This window comes from Eriocheir sinensis, chromosome 1 (genome assembly GCF_024679095.1).
Source record: "Eriocheir sinensis breed Jianghai 21 chromosome 1, ASM2467909v1, whole genome shotgun sequence".
Lineage (NCBI taxonomy): Eukaryota > Metazoa > Arthropoda > Malacostraca > Decapoda > Varunidae > Eriocheir > Eriocheir sinensis.
Window position 1 is genome coordinate 15,852,492 of NC_066509.1, and position 9,437 is coordinate 15,861,928.

At 42.6% G+C, this 9,437-nt stretch overlaps 1 pseudogene; it reads left to right on the top strand.

Annotated features, from left to right (window-relative positions):
* Nucleotides 1–9,437, top strand: part of LOC126995579 (hemicentin-1-like) — a 137,771-nt pseudogene that overhangs the window by 111,964 nt on the left and 16,370 nt on the right.

Consider the following 9,437-nt stretch of genomic DNA (forward strand, 5'->3'; position numbering starts at 1 on the left):
GTCATCCTCTCTTAGCCGTTTCGGTGAAACTTTCTCACTTGCGCTAGACAATTCGAAAGCTTTCGATAGAGTCTGGCACAAGTCTTTGCTTTCTAAACTACCGTCTGACGGTTTCTGTCCTTCTCTCTGTTCCTTTATCACCAGCTTCCTTTCTGGCCATTCTGTCTCCGCTGTGGTAGACAGTCACTGTTCTTCCCCTAAACCTATCAACAGTAGTATTCCACAGGGCTCTGTCGTATCACCCACTCTCTTCCTGTTATTCATTAATGATCTTCTTTCCATAATAAATTGTCCTGTCCATTCATACGTTGATGACTCCACTCTGCATTATTCAACTTCTTTCAGCAGAAGACCCTCTCAACAGGAATTACAAAACTCCAGACTGAAGGCTGCAGAACGCTTAACCTCAGACCTTGCTATCATTTCCGATTGGGTTAGTAGGAACCTTGTGTCCTTCAATGCCTCAAAAACTCAATTTCTCCACCTATCAACTCGACACAATCTTCCAAACACCTATCCCCTGTTCTTCGACAACACTCAGCTGTCACTTTCTTCAACACTAAACATCCTCGGTCTATCCTTAACTCAAAATCTCAACTGGAAACTTCACATCTCCTCTCACTAAATCAGCTTCCTCGAGGTTGGGCGTTCTGTTTCGTCTCCGCAAGTTCTGCTCCTCCGCACAGATACATTCCATTTATAGGGGCCTTGTTCGCCCTTGTATGGAGTATGCATCTCACGTGTGGGGGGGCTTCACTCACACAGCTCATCTGGACAGAGTGGAGTCTAAGGCTTTTCGTCTCATCAGCTCTCCTCCTCTTACTGATAGTCTTCTACCTCTTAAATTCCGTCGCCATGTTGCCTCTTTTTCGATCTTCTATCGATATTTTCACGCTGACTGCTCTTTTTGAACTTGTTAACTGCATGCCTCCTCCCTTCCCGCGGTCCCGCTGCACTCGACTTTCTACTCATGCTCATCCCTATACAATCCAAACCCCTTATGCAAGAGTTAACCAGCATCTTCACTCTTTCAACCCTTACATTGGTAAACTCTGGGACAACCTTCCTTCGTCTGTATTTCCTCCTGCCTATGACTTGTCCTCTTTCAAGACGAGTGTATCAAGACACCTCTCCACCCGAATTTGACCTCTCTTTTGGCAACTCTATACTACTTTCTGTTGTGGGAGCGGAGAGTAGCGGGCTTTTTTTATACACTGTTTTTGTTGCTCTTTTGTTGTAAAAAAAAAAAAAAATCTGTTAAATCTACATACTAAACGAAGAAAGCAAAATTGTAAAGTAATGCATATGCATAAGTTTTTATTATATCACAATTCTATAGCACAGTGTTGTCCAAACTGGGGTCCGCGTACCCCTCGGGGTACGCAGCATAGATCAAAGGGGTACGTGAAAAGACGATGAACACACACACACACACACACACACAGCAGAAACTTCCCATGTTCTATGAAGGAAAAGAGAGAGGGAGGGACGGTTGGTTACCTAGGAAGGACGCGTTTTGTACGTGTACGTAAATATAATGTAATGTAATGCAAATATGATATATATAATTGACTTTAGTCAGCCATAGGGGGTTCGTAACAGTGGGAGAATGTAATAAAGGGTACAATAGGCGAAAAAGTTTGGACAGTACTGCAGGCTGAGTATAGCACACAGTGTAATATAACAAAGTGGTATAAAATTAGGACATACTTTTATTTTTTATTTCCAATGTGAGGGCGCAATTTTGTTCCTAAGGTAAGGTAAGGGCGCAATTTATGTCCTAAGGGGGGGGGGGCAGCCTTCCCCCCCCCGCTGGATCCGCCACTGGCTTGGAGGGTGTTGTCTGACTCGGAGCACACTATCCACCACTCCCTCTCTGGTCCTTGACGGCCACCTGTGCTGCTGCTTCCGCCCACACTACGTCGCTTGTTCGTTTGTTATTGTTCTTTTTCCTGAGAGCGCTACGAATCTGCAGCCCCGAATTCCTTTCGGAGGAATTAGAATATATAAGAAAAACTTTCACTAAGCTAGGCTACCCAAAAGGTTCTTTACATCGCAGAAGAAAAAGCTCGCAAGATCATCCGCCGCAAACAACAAAATGACAACACAAGATACCTGGTGGTGCCGCACTCGGACCTGACAGACAACCTCAGGAGAACTCTATTCGGTACAAATATACAAGTACATGGACGAGGACGACAGGTGGCAGTGAGGTGTGGGTGCAGTAAGGTGACGGGGTACTGGATGCGTGCCTAGTACCGCCGGTATAACGAGGATCAAGCCTCTACCTGTAACCCCTGTAACTACACCTCACCCATCGTGAGTAGTGGGGGGGATTCTGGAGCTGCCCTGTGTAGGCCACCCGGCCTCTTGCAGTTTCCCTGTGTTCTTATGTTCTTATGTTCTTATGACAACCGCGGGCAAAAAGTTAAAAGACTTAGTGATCAAGAAGGCCGAGGCATTGTATACGAGATCCCCTGCAGCGGTTGCGACAACAAATATTACGGGGAAACCAGCAGGGGTCTCGCAACAAAACTGAAAGAGCACAAAGCTGACCTTAAACACCACCGGGAAAAAAGTGCTCTAGTAAACCATGTAGACGAAAAAGGTCACCTGCCGAAGTGGAACGAGGCTAAAATTCTAAAAGAAAACATCTCAAGACAACACAGGAAGGCCTATGAATCTATTTGCATCACCCTCAATAAAAAGAACAATAACAAACGAACAGGCGACGTAGTGTGGGCGGAAGCAGCAGCACAGGTGGCCTTCAAGGACCAGAGTGGGAGTGGCGGATAGTGAGGTCCGAGTCAGGCAACACCCTCCAAGCATCCCAGGGGAGCCCTCATTTTTGTATATAAGACAACTTACCCATGTATAAACCTTATTCCTCCGAAGAAGCCCACTAAGGCGAAACTAGTCAGGAGTAAACACTCGTTCCCTAGCCCGTATTTCCTTCACTACCTTTCATCACTTATAAGGTTGTTAATTATTTAAGCGTATATGTATCTCGTTCGATCTCGTTCGATTTCTTGTCTTGTTTTTTATATATGCTGCTGGGCGAATTAAAACTATTATTATTATTATTTAGTTTGAGTATGGGAGGAGGGTGTGAATTGGATATGTTTTAGTGTATATATATTACATAAATTATGCAGTGCTAGAAATTATGTTTGATATTTTAAGCAATGCAGGTAATAATATGACTCATACACTTTTCTCTAGTGGGCGACAGGCAGGTGAGTGTGTGTGTGTGTGTGTGTGTGTGTGTGTGTGTGTGTGTGTGTGTGTGTGTTTGGTTGTGTGCTTGGCTAACATTTAGTAGATCGATCCTCTCTGTCGCCTTCTTCTCTCACATCAACAATTTTCTAAGGTTCAAAAGGAGATTAATCGCGCTCTTACCAGTGTATTTTAACTATTTTTTTACGTCCATGGTGCAGAAACTTCGTGAAACCAGCACCAGAGTCATAAACCCACCCATGAAAATGCTCCCAACTCCTACGAAAGCCTTGTTAAATGTGTGTGCTCGGGCGTCGAAATGTCTAATATGACCCTTAATGCTGACCCTCCCCACGCCCGCGCAGGTGAGGGCGTGGCGGGCGGGCACGGTGTGGGCGTGGGACCTGGTGATTGAGGACACGGAGCTGGGCGACTCAGGTGTGTACGAGTGCCAGGTGAACACGCGGCCCAAAATATCACACCCAGTCACCCTGCAGGTCCACCGTGAGTATAATGTTCGCTGTGTTTTTCATTCTCCTTATCTTTATTAACTTTTTTTTTTTACAACAAAGGAGACAGCTCAAGGGTACAAAAAAAGGAAACAACAATAAAATAAAAGCCCGCCACTCGCTGCTCACATAAAGAATCCAAAGAGGTGGCCGAAAGAGAGGTCAATTATTATTACTATTATTTAGTGTGAGTGTGGGAGGAAGGTGTGAATTGGATGTGCTTTAGTGTGTATATATTACGTAAATTATGCAGTGCTAGAAATTCTGTTTGATATTTTAAGCTATGCAGGTAAAATATGACTCCTACACTTCTTTTTCATCATCTTCATCGTTTTTATTATTAGTTATTTTGGTTTATCTTTTTTTCTTTTTATTCCTCATTTTTCTTTATTGTTCTTTTTTCTTTATCCTTGTTTTTCATTATTTTTACCCTTTTTTATTTATTTATCTTTATTTATTCCTATTTTTTCTTCTTCATTCTCCTTTTTTTTATTGTTCTCTTCTCTTTTTGTTCTTCATTATTTTTATCCTTTTTTTTTTATTCCTGTTTATTCTTATTCGTTTTTCTTTTTTGTTCTCTTTCTCATTGTTCTTCATTCTCTCAACTCTTTTTATCCTTATCATATTTATCCTTCTTCGTTTTGATTTCATGCTTCTTGTATCTATTGTTCTCTTTATCCTTCTTTTTTTTATAATTATTTATCCTTAATTATCCCTTTTCGTTTTGTTCTTCATTCTCCTTATATCCATTTTTCTCATCTCTTTATCCTTGTTTTTCGTTTTCTTTATCCTTTTTTATCTTTATTTTTTATTTTCGTTCTCTGTTTCTCTCAACAATTTTTCTTTTTCTTTCCTTCTCTGTTCCTCTGCACACTTCCATTTTTCCCTCATCCTCCCTTTCATCTTCTCCGAATTCTCCTTTAAACATTCATTCTCTCGTTACTCGCTTTTGTTCTTTATTTTACTTTTTTGTTTCTCTGTAATATGCTTCCTTTGCTTTCTTTTTTCTCTATTTTTTTTTCTCTTCTCTTTCTTCTGTTTCCCGTTTTTTTCAGTTTAATTTCTCCTGTCGTTTCTTCTTTTCAATATTTTTCCATCCTCTTGTATGCTTCCCTTTTATTCTTCGTTCTGTTTTCTCTCCTGATTCCCTTTTTGTTTTCTATTCTCTTTGATTCTTCTCCGCCTCTCTTCTTCTCTTTGCCTGTATATTTTCTTTTTCCTTCATTCTTCCTTTTCCTTTCCTTTGCCTTTTTTCTTTAATCTACTTCATACCGACCCTCATTTTTCTTCCTTCTCCTCTCTTTTAGTGTTTCTCTTTGATTTTTACTTCCCACCTCACTATCTCTGTACAACCAATAGACAACCAGGTGATACGGCACACCTCTCTTTCTCCAATTAGTGAGTGCGTGCTGGCAGGTGTAAGTGCTGACATGTATGCATAGTTGAATGATTTGGTTATGTCCCTCTCTTGTTTCTTCTTTTCCTTCCTTTTCTTTCTTCTCCCTGCCATCCTCCAGGATTAACATGTGTCCCTTGTTTGATCTTTTCTTTCCTTTCCTCCCTTTGCCCCGCCATCCTCCAGGCTTTTCACGCGTCCTATTTTCATTTTCATTTTCATAAACCTATCAAGTGTTGTCTCATATTCTTCGGCAACACTCAGCTGTCACCTTCTTCTACACTAAAGATCCTCGATCTATCCCTAACTCAAAATCTCAACTGGAAACTTCATATCTCTTCTCTTACTAAACCCGGCAGCGTCGGCGGACCCATTTTTGGGCTCCCACGAGTCGGTCCGCTGAAACGGCGGACCCCGTTTGGGGCTCGGCTCAAAACGTCTAATTCGAGCTCATTGTAGGCGGTGGCGGCATAGAGTAAGCCACCATGCATGCCCTGGGCCATTGTGGTTGGTGACTGACCTTGAGGTGGGTTTATTTGTCATAGATGGTGCTGTAAGGTCATGGCAGACTAAATTAGCTATCCATACAGTAATCACTTGTCAGATTCTCTAAAGCAGACAACAAGCGACTCTCGGCTAGATGCCACGTGTCATGAGACTGTTTATTTTGTAACAAACACCACCCAAAAAGGATGGAATTTGAGTATAAGTAAATATTTTAACGGCTTTATGGTTATGAGAGGAGTACTCTGATGTACGTTCCATGCTCCTTTCTTAGTCTCAAAATGCAGTGTAATGTTGCCGTTTCTCGGCCACTTCTCTGCTTTCCCATAGCCAAAGCCCTTCCTCGAGGTTGGGCGTTCTGTATCGTCTCCGCCAGTTCTTCTCCCCCTCCCAGATTCTATCCATATACAGGGGCCTTGTCCGCCTTCGTATGGAGTATGCATCTCACTTGTTGGGCTGCTCCACTCACTCTGCTCTCTTGGACAGAGTAGAGTCAAAGGCTCTTCGTCTCATCAACTCCCCTCCTCATGTTGACAGTCTTCAACCTCTTAAACTTCGCAGCCATGTTGCCTCTCTTTCTATATATCTTCTATCGATATTTTCATGCTGACTGCTCTTCTGAACTTGCTAACTGCATGCCTCCTCCCCTCCCGCAGCCTCGCTGCACTCGACTTTCTACTCTAGTTCATCTCTCTATGTATATACCGTCCAAACCCCTTATGCAAGAGTTAACCAGCATCTTCACTCTTACATCTCTTACACTGGTAAACTCTCCTTACACTGGTAAACTTTGGAACAGCCTTCCTTCGTCTGTATTTGCTCCTGCCTATGACTTGACCTCTTTCAAGAAGAGTGTATCAAGACACCTCTCCACCCGAAATTGACCTCTCTTTTGGCCACCCTTTGCTTTTGTCTTTTGTAGGAGCATCGGTTAGCGGCCTTTTTTTTCTTCACTTTTTTTTATGCCCTTGAGCTGCTTGCTATGCTGTAAAACAAAACAAAACAAAAAAAAAAAATTGCCCCGCCATCCTCAAGGCTTTTCACGCGTCCCTATTTTCATTGCCCATGCACCATTCTCCAGGCTTTACATGCTTCCCCTTTGTCATACCCCTGCCATTTTCCAGGCTTTTCACTCGTCTCTTTTTTCATCTTTTTTTTCACCCCGCCATCCTTCAGGGTTTTCATAATGACTAACTGCCCATCGTTTTTCTTTAAATGAAGGGTACTGCAAGAAGAGGAAGTGGACTAGTGGAGAAAGTACAGTGTGGGAGAAGGAAAGACAGTGGGAGTGTACAGTTGTTTGAAAAGAAAACAATGACCCTAAGTGGATGACTCGTGGACTAAAACACGAGATAGGGTTAAAGAAGGGAATTTATCAGAAAATAAAGAATGGTGAAACACATCTCAGGGACCGGTATGTCGAACTATCTAGATTAGTGAAGAAAAACACCAATAGCTAAAAGGAACTATGAGATCAAAGTAGCAAATGAGGCGAAAAGTAATCTTAAGGGCTTCTTTCAGATGCATAGAACAAAAACACGGGAGAAAATTGTTGAACGACTACTTCCTTTCAGTATTCACACAAGAGGATCGAACGACTATTCCGGAAAGGGTTCAGGTATACGAGGGCGGGGATGGCGATAAATTGAGGGACATAATCATTACCAGGCAAGTAGTTCAGGATGAGATAGATAAGCTTAAGAAGAACAAGTCGCCAGGTCCTGACGGGATATTTCCGAGGGTATTAAAAGAATTAGGTGATGTACTCAGTGACCCACTGATCGACATCTTTAAGATGTCGGTAAATACTGGTTATGTGCCCAGCATATGGAAAGTAGCTAATGTGACGCCGATTTTCAAAAGGGGGGACAGGTCAGCTGCTTCAAACTATCGCCCAATTAGCTTAACATCGGTTATAGGCAAGATGCTGGAGTCCATAATAGCCAGGAACATTCGGGAGCATCTAGAGAAACATAGCTTAATTCACGACTCGCAGCATGGGTTCACGAAAGGTAGGTCATGCTTCACCAATCTCTTGTCCTTATTCAATAAAGTATTTGAGGCGGTAGACAGAGATGAAAATTATGATGTAATCTATCTTGATTTTAGTAAAGCGTTTGACAAAGTTCCTCACCAACGACTGTTGCTTAAATTACAGGCTCACGGAGTAGAGGATAAAGTTTTGAACTGGGTCAAGGCGTGGCTTAGCAATAGGAAGCAAAGAGTGCAAATCAATGGTAAAAGATCTGACTGGGGATGTGTTACGAGTGGGGTCCCACAAGGTTCGGTATTAGGTCCACTTTTGTTTATTATTTATATCAATGACTTAGATACAGGAATTAGTAGTGATGTCAGTAAGTTTGCAGATGATACCAAGTTCGGTAGAGCAATTGAGTCGGATCAGGACGCTAGTATTCTCCAGGGTGAACTAAACAGATTGTATGACTGGGCGGGTAAATGGCAGATGGAGTTCAATGTAGGGAAGTGCAGTATTCTGAGTGTAGGTAGGAACAAACCCTCTCATAACTATTGCTTAAATGACACTCTCATAAGCAGGTCTGGGTGCAAGAGGGATTTAGGGGTCTTAGTGAGCTTTGATCTCCGTCCAAGGGCACAATGCATTCAGGCTAGAAATCGAGCAAATAGGGTACTGGGATTTATTTCAAGGAGCGTAAGCAACAGAAGCGCCGAAGTCTTCCTCAAACTATATTTAGCATTAGTTAGACCTCATCTTGACTATGCGGTTCAGTTCTGGTCCCCTTACTATAGAATGGATATCAAAATGTTAGAATCGGCGCAGAGGAGGATGACTAAGATGATTCAGGGTTTGAGAAACTTGCCATACGAGTAAAGACTCAAACAGTTAAACTTGCATTCTCTAGAAAGGCGAAGGGTGCGTGGAGACATGATCGAGGTTTATAAATGGATGAAGGGCTTTAATAAGGGAGATATTCATAAGGTTTTGTTGGTAAGAGAACCGGGTAGGACACGAAGTAATGGGTTTAAACTGGATAAATTCATATTAAACATGGACATAGGCAAAAATTGGTTTACTAACAGGGTGGTGGATGAGTGGAATAGGCTTAGCAGTCATGTGGTGAGTGCCAATACAATTGTCACATTAAAAAATAGATTAGATAAATTCATGGACAACGATATTAGGTGGGGTTAGATACACGGGAGCTTAGGTTCAAAGGAGCTGCCTTGTACAGGCTTACCGGCCTCTTGCAGACTCCTATGTTCTTATGTTCTTATGTTTGGTGTAGATTCGTTAACCGTTCTGATCTTCACCTTTTATTCTTTTTTTTTTTTGGGGGGGGGGGCTGGGAGGCTTAGTGGGTTTCATGCTTGGCTGGTGATCAGGTGGCTGCGAGATCATTCCCAGCTCACAGTAGCTAAGCGGTGATAGGTAGCGCTCTCTTGTATCCCGCAGAACTAATTGCTATATGGTCTTAGATACCTTGCCATAGGGTGGGTCTGTTAAGCACTTTTTAAATCCAACTATCTATCTCCTTTCTCTTTCTGTGTATATGTATACATTTCGTTCATCCCATCTCATTCATCTCCCCTCTCTCACTGCTCCTCCTCTCTCTCTCTCTCTTTGTCTCTCTCTCTCTCTCTCTCTCTCTCTCTCTCTCTCTCTCTCTCTCTCTCTCTCTCTCTCTCTCTCTCTCTCTCTCTCTCTCTCTCTCTCTCTCTCTCTCTCTCTCTCTCTCTCTCTCTCTCTCTCTCTCTCTCTCTCTCTCTCTCTCTCTCTCTCTCTCTCTCTCTCTCTCTCTCTCTCTCTCTCTCTCTCTCTCTCTCTCTCTCTC